Raw genomic sequence first — 19,298 nt, 5'->3', positions numbered from 1 at the left:
ATCAGGCTTGTCTCTAAACTCGATCAGAATCATCAGATGAAGCCTTCCCCTATGCTAATCTTAGAAGGATGACTTTGGAGAGAGAGAAAATCCATCAAGAGAGAGAAACATCCTAGAGAGAGAAAATTCTAGAGAGAGAAAGTAGAGAGAGAAAGTCCAATTCCAGAGAGAGAAAATCAGGGTTCAGACTGAAAGAAGAGAGAGAAGAGAGAAAAACTCTCTCTCATCAATTTTAATTTTTTATTTATTTATTTATTTACTTACTTATTTGTTCATATATATATATTATTATTATTATTATTATTATTATTATTATTATTATTTTCTTTTCTTTTCTTTTCTTTTCTTTTCTTTTCTTTTTTTTCTTCTTTTCTTTTTCTTTTTTTTTTTTCTTTCCTTTTCTTTTTCTCTTTTTCCTTCTTTCTCTTTTCTTTTTCTTCTTTTTCTTTTTCTTCTTTTCTTCTTTTCTTCTTTTTTCTTCTTTTCTTGGTTCTTCCCGTGCCGAACAGGGGACGGTGGGGGTTCTCCAGCCTTGACCAGCCGTTCGGGCCATGGCCGCCATGGCGGAGGCCGGCGGCCGACGGGGGCCACTCCCCCGGTCACGGAGGAGCGGGGCCGGCGATCAATTCCGATCGCCGGCGTCGGAAAATTCAAAGAAAATAGATCAAAAACAGAGTCTTTTTCGCCGACCAGAAATCGGCGACTTTCGTCGTCGGCAGCCGCGCACAAATGCACGGGGAGGAAGGAGAAGAAAGAGGGAAAGAAGAAGGAGACTCACCTCAGCCTCCGGAGACCTCGTCGGCGGCGATCACGGCGAGAAATCAAAACGGTGACCGCGGCTTTATTTCGAGAAAATCAGAGGGAAGGAGAGGGAGAAGAGGCCGATGATCGGTCTCAAGGGGAAGGGGTCTTCTTATAGAGCACCCTAGGACTCCGAGGGGTCCTAGGAGTCCTAATTTGCCCGGGACTCACCGGAGAAGAAGACTCCTACCGGGAGTCTTCTTCCCGATTTTTTGATCCCCTATTTTTTTTTTTTTTTTCGTTTTGGTCTTGGGTCTAGGTTTTGGGCTATCACAATATATATATATATATATATATATATATATATATATATATATATATATATATTATTCAAATACAGACCGATTACATAAAATATGAGCTTTATAGCCTTTAGACTTAGTTAAGATCTCAAGGACTGAAAAGTGATAGTAGATTATTGTTCAATACTTCTATTTTTATTTAAAAAATTTTATTTAGATAGGATGGATATCCGATTGGATAACCCGATATCTAATCGAATAGGATCACAGATCGAGTTCGAATCAAAATGCTGGAATATCAGATCAAATTTAGATCAACCCAAACCCACACCCGACTTGATCCATTGCCAGGCCTAAATGGAAACCTTCTATTTGCTTATGATGAGCTGGTCGACATAGTCCCACATTAACTAATAATAGAGAGTTAGTTCTAACTAGACTGCCAGAAACATTAGTTCTAACCAAGCAAGATAAATCCAGAATAAAAATGTTCCCAATCAATGGGTTTTCTAGTTCTGTCAGCCATGACCATGATTTTAGAAAGACTAGTTAAATTACAAAGAGAGTAACTAAATTCACCAATCACTAGTTTAAAATATTCTGGTACCCATTGAAACCAAGCCACAACAGAGCCAAACCCTACGTTAAATTACCAGTGTATTTGTCTTTGATCATAGCATGGTCATATAATTACCACCATTTACCTTTGTTTTTGTAACATCCGGCTCATTGGATCTTAAACCCAGCCCAAAAAAAAAAAAATGAAGAAGACTCCCGCAGGGAGTCTTCTTCTTCCGACCGGCTCCTAATCGAAGTTAGAAACCTCATCAGAGAGGAGTCAAATTCCTCTCCTCCGGTTCTATTTAAAGGGGAGACCCTTCTCCCTTCTTCCTACCAAAGAATCCTGGAGCGAAACGACGAAGATCGCAGGAAATCGCTCGCAGAAACTGTCACTGTGCCCGCCGTAATTCCTCGCCGAAAAGGTCGCCGGAGCTCGAGGTAAGCATATGGTTCTCTTCCTCTTTTCTCTCCCTTCCTTCCCGTGCCGGTGTGCACGCTCGTCGATGATCGGAGTCATTGGATTTTGTCGTGGGAGAGGTTTCGATTTTTTTTGATTTTTGGACGTCGGTGGTCGTCGCCGGCCACCGATTTGGGACCCTTGGGATGGCGGTGCACTCTTCTCCGGCCACCGGCCATTCCTGTGCCGACCGATCGCTGGTCGGCCAATCGTATGAGGGGACCATTCGGTCCCCTGTTTCAGTTTTTTTCACCTAGGGAGGCCACGGGAAGAAGTAGAAGGAAGAAAAAAAAAAAGAAAAGGAAAAAGGAAAAAGAAAAGTAAAAGAAAAAAAAGGAAAAAGAGAAAAGAAAAAAAGAAAAGAAAAGAAAAAAAATGAATAAATAATAAAATAAAAATGAGAGAGAGTTTCTCTCTCTTCTTTCAGTCTCAACCCTTACTTTCTTTCTCTAAAATTTTCTCTCTCTAGATTGTTTCTCTCTCTCTTGATGGATTTCTCTCTCCAAAGTTATCCTTCTAAGATTAGCGTAGTGAAAGGCTTCATTTTGATGATTTTGATCGAGTTTAGGAAAGAGTCTGATTCTAAGTGAGTTTTAATTTGAAATTTGTTTAGATTTAATTTTGAATTAAAATTAATGTAAAAATATAATTTTGGATAATAGGCACTGAAGAATCTCCTAGAAGTTAGTCGATCTATTCATCCAATGCTCTGTGAAAGGTAAGTAATGAACCATCTTCTTGAGATATTTCATATTTATTCTGAAAATAAATAATTATTCTCTAAAATTATGCATGATTTATGAAATTATGTTTTCAAAGAAAAGTGCTTTTAAAATATTATGGTACATCGATTATGCACATGTTCAGTGAAAGATTATGTATATTATGATACAAAAATGTTTTGATACAGACCGAATTTATGCTCTCAGCCTAACTATGTTTCAGTGGACCCCGCCAATGGGGATTATACGTTCGTACTCAGTGGACCCTGCCAGTGGGAGTTGTGCGCTGGTATTTAGTGGACTCTGTCAGTGGGGTTGTACGCTAGTATTTGTGGACCCTACCAGTGGGGGTTGTGCGCTGGTATTCAGTGGACCCCGCAATGGGAGTTAAACATTGGTCATAGTCGAGGCTGTTGAGTTACGAGTGTTTTGAATCGAATCGGATTTATGATTATATTATATGTGAATATTTGAAAAGATTGGATTTGTATAAATCAGCATGAAATATATTTTTATGTTTATTTGCAGCATTGTTCTTGAAAATTATATAATATCTAAATATCTAGTTGAGATATTTGTTACTTACTGGGCTGTCTAGCTCATTACCTTTCTTTCTATTTTTCAGATTCAGATAATTAATTACGAGCGTGGGAAGAAATATTGGGACAGAGCTTTTATAGGCGAGATTTAGCATTGTCAACTTCATTGAACTTAGATCTATTGTTTTATTTTTAGTAAAATTTTATTGGATGTAAGATATTTGATTTAATTACTTGAATTAAAGTTGAATAATAATTATTTGAATTTATTTCGCTGTGATGCATTGATATCATGATGAGATACTTGCATGCTTATGGAGAGAGTTCTTCATAAGTATGCGGCGGTTGCCGCGACCTCCTGCTCGCGATCTCGGATTGGGGGCATGACAATTAATATGGTATCAGAGCATAAGTGGATAAATTATGACACATAAAATTTGATATAGTATGAGTGTAGGTGGATAAACATTAAAATATTGGGACGTTAAAGTATGAGCATCATAATAAACCTATCCTAACAAATAGATAAATGAATCTAATAAAGTTTTACTACTACAAGGTTATCATGCCTCCCCGTAGAATGACAAGAACTACTCAAGAATTGCAAGAGAGACATCACAACCACGAGATGGTAGCACTCCCTATTTGACCAGTGGCACCCCTCAGGAGGAGGGAGTCGTAGATCCTAATAGGAGTACTTCGAGAGCACGTCAGGAACCAGATATGGCTTAGTTAATGCAGACCTAATCAGATGGTACAAGCGCAACAACAAATACAGCAGCAAATACTTGAATAACAGCAGATACAACGAGATACACAACAACATCAGCATCCACCACCACAATATGGAGAGCAACCAGTACAATGGAACAACATTTCAGAATTTAAAAAGCTTGCTCCTCCAGCTTTCAAGGGACTACTGAACCTTTGGAGGCTGACAACTGGATAATGGAGATGAAGAAGGCCTTCGCTATCCAAGAGTGTCTTGATGAAGAAAAGATTCGATATGCAGCTTATTTACTAAAGGAGAAGCATACAACTGGTGCCAGCGACTACAGCACAAGTATGAACAAGACGGCGAAATACTTACCTGGAAAAGATTTCGGATTGCATTCTACGATTAGTATTTTCTCGGAGTACAAGGATCCAGAAAGAGCAAGAGTTTATTTATTTGAAGTAAAAGGGTATGAGTGTGACTGAATATGAAGCAAAATTTACAGAGTTAGCAAAATTTGCTCCGAGATTAGTGGATGGTGAACAACAACGTGTTCACAAGTTTGAGATGGGACTGAGAACTGAGATTCGAAAATAAGTGGTTCCATATGAATTGACAATTATGCAGATGTGGTAAATAAAGCACTGATAATTGAAAGAGAAGTCAATGAAGAACGCATGGAAAGAGAAAGAAAGCAAAGAAAGAGAGCAAAATCAAATGATAACAAGGGCAGAATAATAAAAACATCAAAAGTTCAGCTAAGGGAGCAATAGATAATAAGACTCAACAGATTGATGGTGAGTAGTGCTCCAGATGTGGCAAAAATCATGTAGACAAGGATTGCTATTGGAATACAGGTACTTGTTTCAAATGTGGTCAGATGGATCATAAAATTGCTAGCTACCTGCTAAATACTGAAAATCAAGTTGGCCAAAGAACTTATGAAGGACAACATAAGGGTGGTGGACAGATTTCTAAAACCTAGGGAAGAGTTTATACGCTTACTCAACAGAATGCACAGGCTTCCAATACAATGGTGACAGGTAAAAAAATTTCGAGGACAAATTTATTTTTAGGAGGAAAGAATGTAACATCTGGCCCATTGGGCCTTAAACCCAGCCAAAAAAAAAAAAATAAAGACGACTCCCGCAGGGAGTCTTCTTCTCCCGATCGGCTCCTAATCGGAGTCGGAAACCTCATCGGAGAGGAGTCAAACTCCTTCCTCCGGTTCTATTTAAAGGGAGACCCTTCTCCCTTCTTCCTACCAAAGAATCCTAGAGCGAAACGGCGAAGATCGCCGGAAATCGCTCGTAAAATCGTCATGTGTGCACCGTAATTCCTCGCTGGAAAGGTCGCCGGAGCTCGAGGTAAGCATGTGGTTCTCTTCCTCTTTTCTCTCCCTTCCTTCCGTGCCGGTGTGAACGCTCACCGGTGATCAGAGTCGTCGGATTTTGTCATGAGAGAGGTTTCGATTTTTTTTGGTTTTCGGACGCCGGTGGTCATCACCAGCCACCGATTTGGGACCCTTGGGATGGCGGTGCGCTCTTCTCCGACCACTGGCCATTCTTGTGCCGGCTGATCGTCGGTCGGCCAATCGTATGAGGGGACCATTCGGTCCCCTGTTTCAGTTTTTTTCACCTAGGGAGGCCACGGGAAGAAGTAGAAGAAGGAAGAAAAAAAAAAAAAGGAAAAAGAAAAGAAAAAGAAAAAAAAAGAAAAAGAGAAAAGAAAAAAGAAAAGAAAAGAATAAATAAATAAATAAATAAATAATAAAATAAAAATGAGAGAGAGTTTCTCTCTCTTCTTTCAGTCTGAACTCTTACTTTCTCTCTCTAAAATTGGACTCTCTCTTTAAATTTTCTCTATCTAGATTGTTTCTCTCTCTTGATGGATTTCTCTCTCCAAAGTTATCCTTCTAAGATTAGCGTAGTGAAAGATTTATTTTGATGATTTTGATCGAGTTTAGGGAAGAGTCTGATTCTAAGTGAGATTTTGATTTGGGATTTGTTTAGATTTAATTTTGAATTAAAATTAATGTAAAAATATAATTTTAGATAATAGACACTGAAGAATCTCCTAGAAGTTAGTCGATCTATTCATCCAGTGCTCTGTGAAAGGTAAGTAATGAACCATCTTCTCAGATATTTCATATTTATTTTGAAAATAAATAATTATTCTCTAAATTATCATGATTTATGAAATTATGTTTTAAAAGAAAAGTGCTTTTGAAATATTATGGTACGTCGATTATGCACATGTTCAGTGAAAGATTATGATATATTATGATACAAAAGTGTTTTGATACAGACCGAATTTATGCTCTCAGCTAACTATGTTTCAGTGGACCCCGCCAATGAGGATTATACGTTGGTACTCAGTGGATTTGCCAGTGGGGTTGTACGCTGGTATTTAGTGGACTCTGTCAGTGGAGATTGTGCGCTGGTATTTGTGACCCTGCCAGTGGAGGTTGTGCGCTGGTATTCAGTGGACCCCGCCAATGGAGTTAAACGTTGTCATAATCAGGCTGTTAGTTACGAGTGTTTTGAATCGAATCGGATTTATGATTATATTATATGTGAATATTTGAAAAGATTGGATTTATATAAAATCCATGAAATATATTTTTATGTTTATTTCAGTATTGTTCTTGAAAATTATATAATATCTGAAATATCTAGTTGAGATATTTGTTACTTACTGGGCTGTCTAGCTCATTACCTTTCTTTCTATTTTTCAGATTCAGATAATTAATTACGACGTGGAAAAATATTGGGACAAAGCTTTTAGAGACGAGATTTAGTATTGTCAACTTCATTGAACTTAATCTATTATTTTATTTTTAATAAAATTTTATTGACGTAAGATATTTGATTTAATTACTTGTATTAAAATTGAATAATAATTATTTAAATTTATTCCGTTGTGATGCATTGATATTATGATGAGATGCCTGCATGTTATGGAGAGATTTTTCATAAGTTTGCGATGGTTGCCGACCTCCTGCTCGCGATCTCGGATCGGAACGTGACAGTTTTGGTAATCATGATTCCTTTATTTCACCACAACAAGCCAAACATCTAACATACATCCAATCTTGAGAGTTCAGGGTACAAACATCATCATAATAGGTAGAAAAATAGTATAGAAAAATATATAAAAAAAGAAGAGAAATACAAGTCTCATCTCAATGTAACACCAAACCCTGTGGAATGTGAAATGAAATATGTTGGCTCCATGATAGCTAACCTTGGTGAGTTTCACTTCTCCACAACACGTTTGAGCTGTTCACAAAAATCACCGCAAGGAAAAAACTTAGTTTTGTTGGCACTAGATGATGGCCTAGATTTTAAAAGACATTCTTCTACTTCTAAAAAATTACATCATATTTTGTCTGTCAGTCCATTCAGAAAAAATTTCATAGTACCATCATCAAAATTTTATGAGCTGCTCCAATGATTCAAAACTAAAAGACGTGCAGTTAAAACCATATCATTCTCAAATATAAATTCTGCAAAATAGAAACTATTGTGATAATTTTTCACAATCTAATGACAGCAATACCTCAACAGAAAAATGACATTACAAATCTACCACAAGTTAAATTACATCCAAGAATAAAAGAAAAATACTAAATAGCCTTAATATGTATCGGCATCAACCAAATCATTCCCGGTGATTCAAAATTTCAACAAAAGAATATCTGTGGTATAACTTCTACCGCCCGTAACTTCTGGATCCAATCGAAAAATTCAAATTTCACACACTGCCTACAGACAGATCATGGCTTGAGAGCAAGTACCAAACCAAACTTGGAAGTCCTGTCCAAGACCTTGATGTCAACCTTAGCAGAGATGGTTAGAATTGACTTAGGCTTCAGCTCATGCTGTAAAAATACTGCAAGCTTTCCAGATTTGTTGAGCCTCGACTTTGTAGTAATTTGGGGATCAGCACCATATTGCCCTCCAACGGAACCTTCTGCCTTCTGATAATTTCTCGAATCACGGCACTTTTTTTGTATATCATCCAAATGGTACCCGTATGAAGCACCAAGTAAATCTCCCATGTTCCTTTCTAAGAAAGATTTCACCAAACACTTTATGCCCGCCAACTATGCTAGACGAATCAAGGAAGAAGCATTTGCTAGGGCCGAGCTAGCTTTCCCCCTCCTATCATAAATAATATTTTAAAAATATAATAATAAATGTAGAGAGATTGGGTAACTGGTTGGCAACTTCCTGGCAACCTGTTACAATAAAAATAAAAATACTGAAATATGCTCACATATTGGGCGGGCAAGATATCTCTTCTTCTTTTTATATAATAATATAAAAGAACACGATAGCGAGACCCTTCTTATCATCCATTTGTGTAGGTTGCTTATAATCCAGTGCAGTAGATCAAATGTAATACCAGGGTATGGCAGATTGAGGCCTTCTTGAAGAGAGTAGGAAAGCAGACAACTTCGCTTTCGTGCCTTCGCGGTGATGGGGGAGTGGTAGCAGCAGGGGTGGAGGAGGCAAGCACAGGAATTTGCCTCCAGAAGAAGCACTGAGATGAAAAATATCGCTTTCTTTCTCTCCATCTTGACCTCTCCTCTGCATGCCCCTTCCACCGCTACTGCTACTTCCCGATTGAATCAATCAACCTCTCTCTGTCCAGTGATATTGTTTGGCCCAAGTCTATTGGGAGCTTCTTTCTTTATAGAGGAGAGTCGGTGGAGAGCGCAGTACAGCGGGGCAGTACAGTTGGCTTGGCTAAGATTAATATGGTTGTACGTTACTTGTATCTGGAGGCTGATATGTATGGTACTGCGTGTACTGCTGCTTACCCACGGTCCTTTTCAAAACTGGAAGGCTATTGTACCAAAAAGAAGGAACAGAAGTCCCACGTGGAGGCTGTAGCTTTAAAATATCTGACACTGATTGTTTGAATCTGGTCGGATGCTTTTTGATGCGAGTCACGTTTGCCACTGATACGTTGGGTTCTATTTAAATGCCGATTTTATAGGTTGAGAGGCCAACTACCTATTAACTTGTAAAATCAAAAACTAATAACTTTTTAACTAGAAGGAAATCTCAGATCTAATTGCCAATATTCAAACCAGAAGGAAATCTTAGACTTAATTACTTGAAAACATCAAAAATACCTAGGATCACAATCTATATATTAACTAGTTGCACAGGCAATCAACTTGAAAGTGTCGAGATTGCGTTGCATTGTTATCGTGCTAATCCTTTAAAGATTTGATCAATCGTTGATTCCATGGAATATATGTCGTCGTCTGGTCAGTGGACTAAGCTGGCAAGCGAAATTTTCAGAGCTGGCAAATCTTAGCGGTATTATTTGTCCCAACTTTTGAGTATAAGCTTACCGCTCGGCTCAGATAAAGGATTATAATAATCCAATGATTCATCAGGTGACCTAGCCAAGCCAAAATTGAGCTGTCAGATTAGACTCAATATTTTTTGAAGTCGCATTAAATGACTGTCACTATTTCCATGACATTAGTGCCTTTCTAGAAGCATCATTTGTATGGATGGGAATTTCTTCGCTGCAGCCATTTCTTCTTGAGGCTCTGATGAGGACCAATTCGTGGAAGCCGGTAATGCCGAATGCCAAGCTTACATGTGACGGCCAATTAGTGGGTGATCGGACAGGCACGGGAATCACAATCCTTTGAAGTTCCTTTTAAAAGATGAAAACCTTAATTTTCAACCCTTTTGACAAGTATTCTTCCATTTTCTGATGGTTTTCATCCAGTGAAGGCTTCAACTCCTCTTCCTTTCCTTTCTTTAGCATTCTGTCGGTTGTTGCTTCTGTCGAGTGGTTGAACTATGCATCTTTGTCTGAGCATATTCCGATGGCTTCAGCGGAGCCGAATTGGAGGCCTCTTTTGGTCGCAGCATCGAGAAGCATATTTTGGGCGAGTATGACCTAAATCCATTGCGGATCGGCTACCAGATTCCATCGAACTTTTTTTTAAGTTGTTGGGCTGAAGAGAGAGTGAACGGTTGGCTTTGGTACAATTAATTTGGTCGTACCTTACTCCTATCTAGATGTTGGGATTTTGATACTGTCTGTACCGCTGCTTATCCACATTATCTTAAAAAAAAAAAAAGAAAAGAAAAAGAAAAGAAAAACAGGAGTCTTAGATGGAGGCTGTAGCTTTGAAACGTCGGAGGCTGATTGTTTAGAATCTAGTAGGTTGCTTTTCGACGGGAGTCATATTTGCTACTGTTGTGTTGAATAACATGGACCTATTTAAATGCAGATTTTATAAGTTGATGAAGGCCAATTAAGTACAGATCAACTTATAAAATCAAAAATTGGTGATTTTTTTTTTACCTAGAATGAAATCTCAGATTTAATTGACAATAATCTAACTAGAAGGAAATCTCACATGATTATTTGAAAACATCAAAAATATCCAGGACCACAACCTATATATTAACTAGTTGCACAGAAAATGAACTCGAAATTTTCAGAACAATAACTATTGCCTCTTAAAACCTCATCTGCGTGACGAGTAAATAAAAACTATTGCTCTGTTCAATTGGGCTAGAGAGATGTTGCATAATGTAGGACTTGATTTGCAACTAGAAAAAATAATCAAGGAATCGTTGGAACATATCCGATTGGGGACCCTCTACTTAAATCAAACCGAGTTCGAAATGAAATAGGAAAGATGAGATAGAGATGGTAGAATGAAAGCATGGCGTTAAGATTTTCTCATACCTAAATGGTCCCCGTGCCTAATATTTATAGAGGAGGATGCTGCTTTATGGAATTATGATCGTACAATTATGGACGAGCCCCTGAGCTCTTTCTTTATTAGCTGATTTGGATGGTTATGGCCTCTCTTTTCATGTGTACCGAGACTGTGTCGAGCTACGGCTAATTGCACTATTATCGTGCTAATTCTTCATAAATTTGAACGATGATTGTTGCAGCCAACTCTCTATCGCCTATGATGAACATCTGCAAAACAACATCTACACGGACCGAAGTTGTATCTGACGGAGATCTTCTGATGTTTAAGTTAGAAATGGAATTGGTGAACAGTAGATTTCAATATCAAGAGTAGCAGAGCTTTGGCAAAAATTTTGTTTACCCACACTGTTCACTTACCTCCTCTTTTTATAGATGACTCTGGTATAACCGTCGAGCATATGATCCCATTTTTTATGGCGCTTAATTGTTGGACCATAAATATAGAATTAGTGGGGCGTTACTTCCCTTTAATAGCCGTGACATAGTCGATAACTGTTTGCGACGGTTATGGTATATTGAGCAGGTTGCCGACCATATGTCGATATAGCCGACTTTATGTCGGCAGAATCTATAGATGACCGTCGGCTATTAGCTCTATCATGCTGTTGCATGCCGACGGTCTAAGTCATCCGCTATCGATCGGTGGTAGTCGAATACTAGTCGGTCAACGGATCTTAGTTGATTAACCGACAGTAGGTCGACGTAATTAGCTCGATCAGTTGATAAAAAATCGATATTATTTGTTCGACCGATGTATAGTCGGAGTCGTAGTGACCAAAGTCGAGGATCAGTTGGTTTATCCCAACAGTTGCCCCCCACTTTCTAGTCCAAAGTGAGCCGACATGTGAATTGCCACATGGTTTATCACGTTGGACAAAGAGAGTTCTGTCACATCAAGTCCCGATTTTGATACCATTTTCTTCGAGATATGGATGATCGGCTACTTTATCATGTTGGTAGGTACGGTCATCTGTTACACTGACTGATTGATCCGGTATCGGTTGTCAGTATTAGGCATCATTTCGGAAAGTTGATTTGGTGTCGGACGATATGATGTCGATAAGTAGATTTGTGCCACGTGTCTGAATGTTATTGGGTCGGAGTTGTTCATACGGATAGAGGTGATGTGGCTTGATCTGGAGTAGGTGCGTCAAACCATCCGATCAATGGTTGTCCAGATGTTGCCATTTGTCTTTATTTGGTAGATCTTCGATTTGATTGCTTTCATCTCAGTCATTGAGGGATCCTATATATAGGGTCACTCTCAGTCAAATTTTTACTTTTCACTATCTTTGGTACTAGAACTCTATCGGATTGTCGCCTCAATGCTCGCTCCCAACCTTCAGGTCCAGTTCAATTTTTTCTTTTTGAGTTCTTTCCTCTAGGATTCTCGTCTTCTTTAGAGTCGTTCTCATGGTTAGGACTTCTCCTTCTCGGGATGATCGATCGGAGAATCCGACTGATGAATCCCAGTCGAGTCTGAATGTGGAGGTCTTTTTACTTTCGGGATCGAATGTTGAGCAGCTCCGAAGCATTCTGTATCCCAGAGCAATTTTAACTTTTTACCCCTGGAGCCAATGATCTGGTGAATAACCCTCCTTCAGACCAGGTGGCCTTCTATGTCGAAGATTTTCGAATGGATCTTCGATTTTTGATCTCGAAATTTGTTCAAAATATTTTGAATTATTACGGACTTTGCCCGGCTCAGCTGGCACCAAACTTGGTCCGGCTGATAATTAGTTTTGCTTGCTGTGTCGGATGTTGCCGACCATGCCTTGTCCTTCTCTTTTTCGAGCCTTTTTTATCCTCCGACCTCATCCAAAGGGCCGAGGGTGGTGGTTCTTCAACCCCCAAAAAGGTCTATCCTTTATTACCAGTCTTCCATCATCCATTCATGGATGGAAGAACCAGTTCTTCTTTGCTTCTTCTTCCCTTCCTTGGGGTTTTCCTTCTCGTTGGGGCAATTCATGAATCGGTCCCAACGACAACAGTTGAGTAGAGGTCGACGACCAAGAGGACTTTCACCGGCTGAAAGATATATCGGTCCCGAAACAGAAAGAGCTTGTAACCGAATAGGCCCTTTATGACACCGGCCTTAGTTCGGCTCCTCGTCTAGGTATAGTATAGTTGGTCGGTTATTTCTGACTTTTCTTTTACTTGTTGAATTATACTGACCTCCATTGTAATTGCAGCCATGCAGCAGAGGGTGTGAGTGTCGAATACCGACATTCATCAGCACGCTGCTAAGAAGAGGGCAGCATCTGAGGTCAGGCCTTCACGACTGCCGAAGAGGCATCAAGCACCAGCTCCAATCGGTGTTTCAACATCGGCTATGGAACCCAATGCCCGTTTGGAATCGATTCCTGAACCAGTTCGAGCACTGTCGGCTCTGACAGTACTCCCTGCTATATCGTCCGAGGAAAGGGCGGCAAGAAAAACTGTCGAAACAACATCGATAGTCCCACCACCTGAGGAGGTTCAGGCCGAGGCAAGAGAGCCCGAACAATCTGTGGCTGCGCCAGTTGCTTCTTCAGTTGGGGTGCAGTCAAGCTCAAGCTTCCCCTCGCTTTCAAACATGGGGCTGCCGACAATAGACCAGGGGAAAGCTCCGATGACATTGATGGAAGAAGTTGCATCAAAGGGCTATACAGTTCATTTCAACCTTCAAGTGCCTATCGATGAATCAGCCTTGGTTAATTCTATACTGGCCAAGCGACTGTGCCAGGCTACTCTTCTTCGACTGATCGGCAGTGTAGAAGAAAATGATCAGTGGTCGAGATATTTTTGGCCTTTTATCCGACAATCATCGGGGTAAGTTTTTTTTTTTTTTTAACCTGACTTATCTTTTGTCTGTAGTTGATCTACGACATGTCTGACCTGAAGGCTGGCTACATGAAGTTCGGTGATATCTATAGTGCGTGGAAGAATAAAATGGCAGCCGTCAATGCTGAAAAAATGGCTGCGCTTGAACAACTCAAGTCGACAGCGGAGTGGAAAGCTAAACTTCAAGAGGAGGTTTTTTGACTAACTGATGACTTGGCATCCTCGGGGGCCGAACTTAAGTTGGCTCACGAGGCTATTTCGGCTCTTGAGTCATAAGTCAAGAGCAAGAAGCACTCTATCCACCGGCTTCGACGAGAGTGAGATGGATGAATCGAAGAACTCTGAATCGAATGTGGACGTCATCGGGTCTGCCTGAAAAGGTTGGCACTGGCTAAAGAAGAATTATCTTCTGCTCGAGCCGATGCTAACTTGGCAAAGGTGGAAGCGGAGTCGGCAAGGGAAGCACTGAGTCAGACAGTCGAGGATTTTTGAGATTCGAAAGAATTCAAGAAAGAGATCCTCGAAAGTGGCTTCGCCTCATACTGCATCGAGTATGAAGATGATCGAGATGCGATCGAAATATTATACCCGAGCCTCGACTTGAGCAGCATTGTCCCTCCAGGATTGAAAGATAGAGTTGCTAAAGAAGAAGCTGTTCCGACACAAGAAGAAGCACCGACTGGACCTGAAATCGTTCAAATCGACGATGCTACCTCTGAACAAAGGAACAGAAATGATGATGAAGCTTAGTCGGTGTATTTTGCCCTTTTTTTGTGTAGTCTGATACTTGTAGTCAGACTTCAGTCTAATTTTATAACTCTTTGTTGACAATGAATGAAAACATTCTTAAGTTTGAACTCTTGTTTTTTGGAATGTCTGCAATGTAAAATAACCACCGAACTGTAGGAACCAGATCTAGGGTTTCAGGATTAGATCTTGAAACTTTTTCAAGATTATACAGTGGAAGACTAAAATAAATTAAAATTTATTTTCTAAAATCAGAGAATCCCTAGATCTAAGATCCTATTACATGATTATTACATAGCATTAAATCAAAAATTAAAATATATAAATATAGCATGAACTACATGTTGATCATATCAATATATTTTTATACTACATTTAATGTATGTATTAAACAATAGATCAGATCTATTACCTTGCAAGTTAGATGTTCTTGTAGGAACCAGATCTAGGGTTTCAGGGTTAGATCTTGAAACTTTTTCAAGATCATACAGCGGAAGACTAAAATAAATCAAAATTTATTTTTAAAATCAGAGAATTCCTAGATCTAAGATCCTATTACATGATTATTACATAGCATTAAATCATAAATTAAAATATATAAATATAGCATGAACTACATGTTGATCATATCAACATGTTTCTATACTACATCTAATGTATGTATTAAACAATAGATCAGATCTATTACCTTGCAAGTTAGACATTCTAACCTCGCTAATCCGGGCTTGAGGATGATGTTGCAAGCCGTACACGCATCTGGCCTCTAGGAGTCATCCACATGAGCCCACGAATCTCGATCAGAAGTCCTGCTTCAGGAAATCAGCATAGTATGCTAGTACTGCGCTGATCCTTCTTTGATGGTTGATCAGGTGCCTCCTTCTTCTTGATTTGGACTCTTCCAAAGATGGAAAATAGGAGGAGTTTCAGATCTGAGATGCTCTCGGAAAACTCAAGATGGAGGGAGGAAAGATATGAAAATAAATAACCCTAGAAGAAGACCCTCTTCTTCTTCTCATTTTTCTCTCTAGACACCCTAACTTGTGTCTATTATATCTCCACGACCCAAAGGTATTTCTCTTTGATTTTTGGATGGCCCAAAGGACTCTTAAATCCCTATCGTCTCCAAAATTTTCATAAAGAAACTCATTTTATATAGAGAGATATGATAGAGTCCTTTTCTAGGTCAAATACCTAGTCAAGGCTTATCCAAACATGACAAGTTAAGGGGCGCCCAACTCTTGAGCACCTCCTCCTTATTTTTGTGCATGGATCATCAGAAAAGGGTGCACAATGTGTACCCTAAAAGCCATAAAAATTCTAAAAAAAAATTGGATAAATTCGGTATAAAATTGAAAGAGTTTTGGATTTCTAAAACTTTATTTCATAGAATTCGAAATCCAAACTTATTCCTTTTTGATTTGATCCAAACCACCTTCCATGTAAGAAAGAAGAGAGGAGACCTTTTGTGAACGTGGGAGAGACCTGGGAGAGGGCTTTTGTCACACAAAATAAGAGGAGATTGGCGTTGAATGAGAGAGAGGGTGTGGGGAAGGCTTATGTGGTGCAAGGTGGAATCCTAGTCTTACTAGGATTCTATCTTATGACTTGTTTTAATTTGGTTTATCAAACTAAATCAAACCAAAATTAGATCAATCCAATTAAAATAGGTCTTAACCCAATTAAGAACCTAATTTAATCATATTAAATTAGATTTAAATTTGATTTAATTTTTTAATCAAATTAGAAATTAGATTGACCCAAGTCCTAGTTGAACTAGGACTAGTTTTTCCTTGCACTTGGCTTATCCAATAAACCAATTGGACTTGATCCAATCAAGCCCAAACCAAATCTAATTAAATCATATTTAATTAGACTTAATCTCAGCACAATGGCTTAATCAAATTAAGCCAATTAGCAATCAAATTGCTAATCGATCCTCCTGCAACACTTGCACTGGGTTAAATGTCAATTGTATTGATCATTTAACCCTAGAACGATTCTTAATCGTTGATAAACCATCCGATCGGATCATGAACTCTAATGTGTGTGACCTCATAGGTCCGAACCTAAGTCGGTAGCACAGAAATAAATTTTTGTACCAATCGAAGTGATCATCTAGCAATGGTACCCGACGACCGGATAGGTCGAATGTGTAGAATAACATCCTTAGAACCCATGCGGATATAGTTTTCATATAATTCATCCCCTTGACCAAAATGATCATAGGACACCCTAGAGTTCAACTGTCAACTCTGATCAGGTTGTCCACATTGTATTTCAAAATATCAAATCCATTTGATGGATTACCCTGGCCAAGGTTTTGCTAAATTAAAATACAGCGACTCATTCTTCTCCAACTCTTGAAGTGGTCAATCCCATCTCGATCACACTCTGACTTCGCAAGTACTTGACCATGCCCAAAAGCCTTCCGTCCCTGAATTAGAAATTCAGTTAGTCCAGTACCAAAGCACAGTGAGTTACTTGCAAGTCGCTGAGACGATCTCAGGTCTAAGGGACACTTATACCTATATCCCATCAGAGACATTCTCGACAGCAGAATGCTCTGGAGTTGGTCACGTTCAATGATGATGTACCCTTACATCTTACCTGTATGCCATACTAGTGTCTCCACACTCCTTGATTAAGAGGACAACCAACCCATATGGCCTACAGTGACCTATGCTCGATAGAAGCTGTCGTCCTTATTAACAGCTTATCATTTGGTCGTGAACAGTTTTAAGGACTAATCGATAAATCCTCTCTTTATCGAACTTAAATAGTCCTAAGAACTTCATCATAACAACGGAGTTCATTAGAAGATGAAAGCTTATGATGAAGATGCCAAATATATTTTATTTATTAACAAATCAATTACAATACTTAGTTGCTCAACCATCAACAGCTTGACGATTGGCTTTTTGAAACACATTTACCAACAACTCTCACTTGTCCTAAAGCCACTCGGCACGGTATCTAATACCCATCTTTGACTTGTGGTTGTCGAACTCCTTTATCGCCAGGGCTTTAGTGAAGGGGTTGGCCAGGTTCTCCTTTTCGTCGATCTTCTGAAGGTCGACGTCACCTCGATCCATGATCTCTCGGATTAGGTGGAAGCGGCGCAAGATGTGCTTCGTCCACTGATGTGCTTTGGATTCCTTCACCTAAGCTATGGTACCAGTGCTGTCACAGTAGAACAGGACTGGACCATCGAGGGAGGGTGCATCTCCGAGCTCGTTGATGAATTTCCTCAGCCACACAGCTTCCTTCGTGGTATCCGATGCTGCGATGTACTCCGCTTCACAAACAGAGTCTACCATAGTATGTTGCTTGGAACTCTTCCAGCAGATGGCTCTACCATTCAGAGTAAAGATATAACCCGACACGCTCCTGCTGTCATCATGGTCAGATTGGAAGCTAGAGTCTGTGAACCCCACAAGTTTCAGATCTGACTTGCCATAAACCAACCATTGGTCCTTAGTATTTCTCAAATACTTAAGGATGGCTTTAACCACTTTCCAATGATTTTCTTCAGGATCAGATTGGTATCTACTCACTACTCCTAGTGAGTATGCCACATCTGATCTTGTACATGTCATGGCGTACATGATAGATCCCACGGCTGAAGCATATGGGACTCTACTCATACGCTCTCTCTCTTCAGGAGTTGTCGGACAATCCTTCTTAGAGAGAGAAATTCCTTGGCCTATCGGTAGATAGCCCTTCTTGGAATTTTTCATGCTGAACCTCTTCAGCACAGTGTCTATGTACATGGACTGGGATAACCCAAGCATCCTTTTAGATCTATCCCTATAGATCTTCATTCCTAGGATGTAGGATACTTCACCCAAGTGCTTCATAGAGAACTGTGATGACAACCAAACTTTTATTCCCTGTAGTGCGGGGATGTCATTCCCGATTAAGAGAATGTCATCCACGTACAAGACAAAGAATACCACAACTGGACCATTTGCCCATTTATAGATGCAGGGCTCTTTTCCATTCTTAATGAAGCCATACGTTTTGATCACCTTATCAAAATGCATGTTCCAACTCCGAGAAGCTTGCTTCAATCCATAAATGGATCTCTGAAACTTGCACACCTTGGACTCATCTGTGGATGTAAACCCCTCAGGTTGTATCATATATACCTCTTCGGTCAGCTCTCCATTCAAGAAAGCTATCTTTACATCCATCTGCCAGATCTCATAATCCAGATGGACAGCTATTGCAAGCATTATCTGAATGGATTTGAGCATTGCCACAGGGAAAAACGTCTCGTCATAGTCAATACCATAACGTTGACGATACCCCTTGGCAACCAGACGGGCTTTATAGGTCTCCACCTTTTCATCTGCGCTCCTCTTCCTTTTAAAGACCCATTTACACCCAATGGGTTTAACCCATTCAGGTGGGTCAACCAATATCCATACATCATTGACCTTCATGGACTCCATTTCAGATTTCATGGCTTCAAGCCATTTTTTGGAATTAGGTCTCTACATTGCATCCATATAGGTGATCGGATCCTCATTATTCTCATCAAGTTTGATGGGATCACCATCTCGGACCAAAAAATTGTAGTATCTGTCCGACTGACGCGGTACTCTACCGGATCGCCTTAATGGTGTAGGTACATTGGGCTTCGGATCTGATCTAATCATATCCGACTCAGGTTCAGCTATTAGTGTCGGTCCTTCTACCTGTTGAATTTCATCAAGTTCAACCTTAGAGGCAACGGTTCCTTCACCAAGGAACTCTTTTTCTAAAAAGATTGCCTTAAGGCTGACAAACACTTTTTGTTCATCAGCATGGTAGAAAAAATATTCTTTTGTCTCTTTGGGGTACCCTATGAATGAACATTTGTCAGACCTAGGTCCAAGTTTGTCTGTGACTAATCATTTGACATAGGCCGGGCACCCC

General features: G+C 39.6%; 1 long non-coding RNA gene across 1 annotated transcript; it reads right to left on the bottom strand.

The window, feature by feature from the left end:
- Window positions 1-7,510: 7,510 nt before the first annotated feature.
- On the bottom strand, window positions 7,511-8,776 carry LOC105035659 (uncharacterized). The gene is made up of 2 exons (XR_830364.4): window positions 8,319-8,776; window positions 7,511-8,203 (listed from the first exon to the last, which is right to left on the bottom strand). It is a non-coding gene; the product is annotated as an uncharacterized lncRNA (long non-coding RNA).
- Between the last annotated feature and the right edge of the window lie 10,522 nt (window positions 8,777-19,298).

The sequence above is a fragment of the Elaeis guineensis genome, chromosome 11 (assembly GCF_000442705.2).
Source record: "Elaeis guineensis isolate ETL-2024a chromosome 11, EG11, whole genome shotgun sequence".
NCBI classification, from domain to species: domain Eukaryota; kingdom Viridiplantae; phylum Streptophyta; class Magnoliopsida; order Arecales; family Arecaceae; genus Elaeis; species Elaeis guineensis.
Note: the sequence above shows the minus strand (reverse complement) of the source record. Positions and strands in the feature narration are given on the sequence as shown.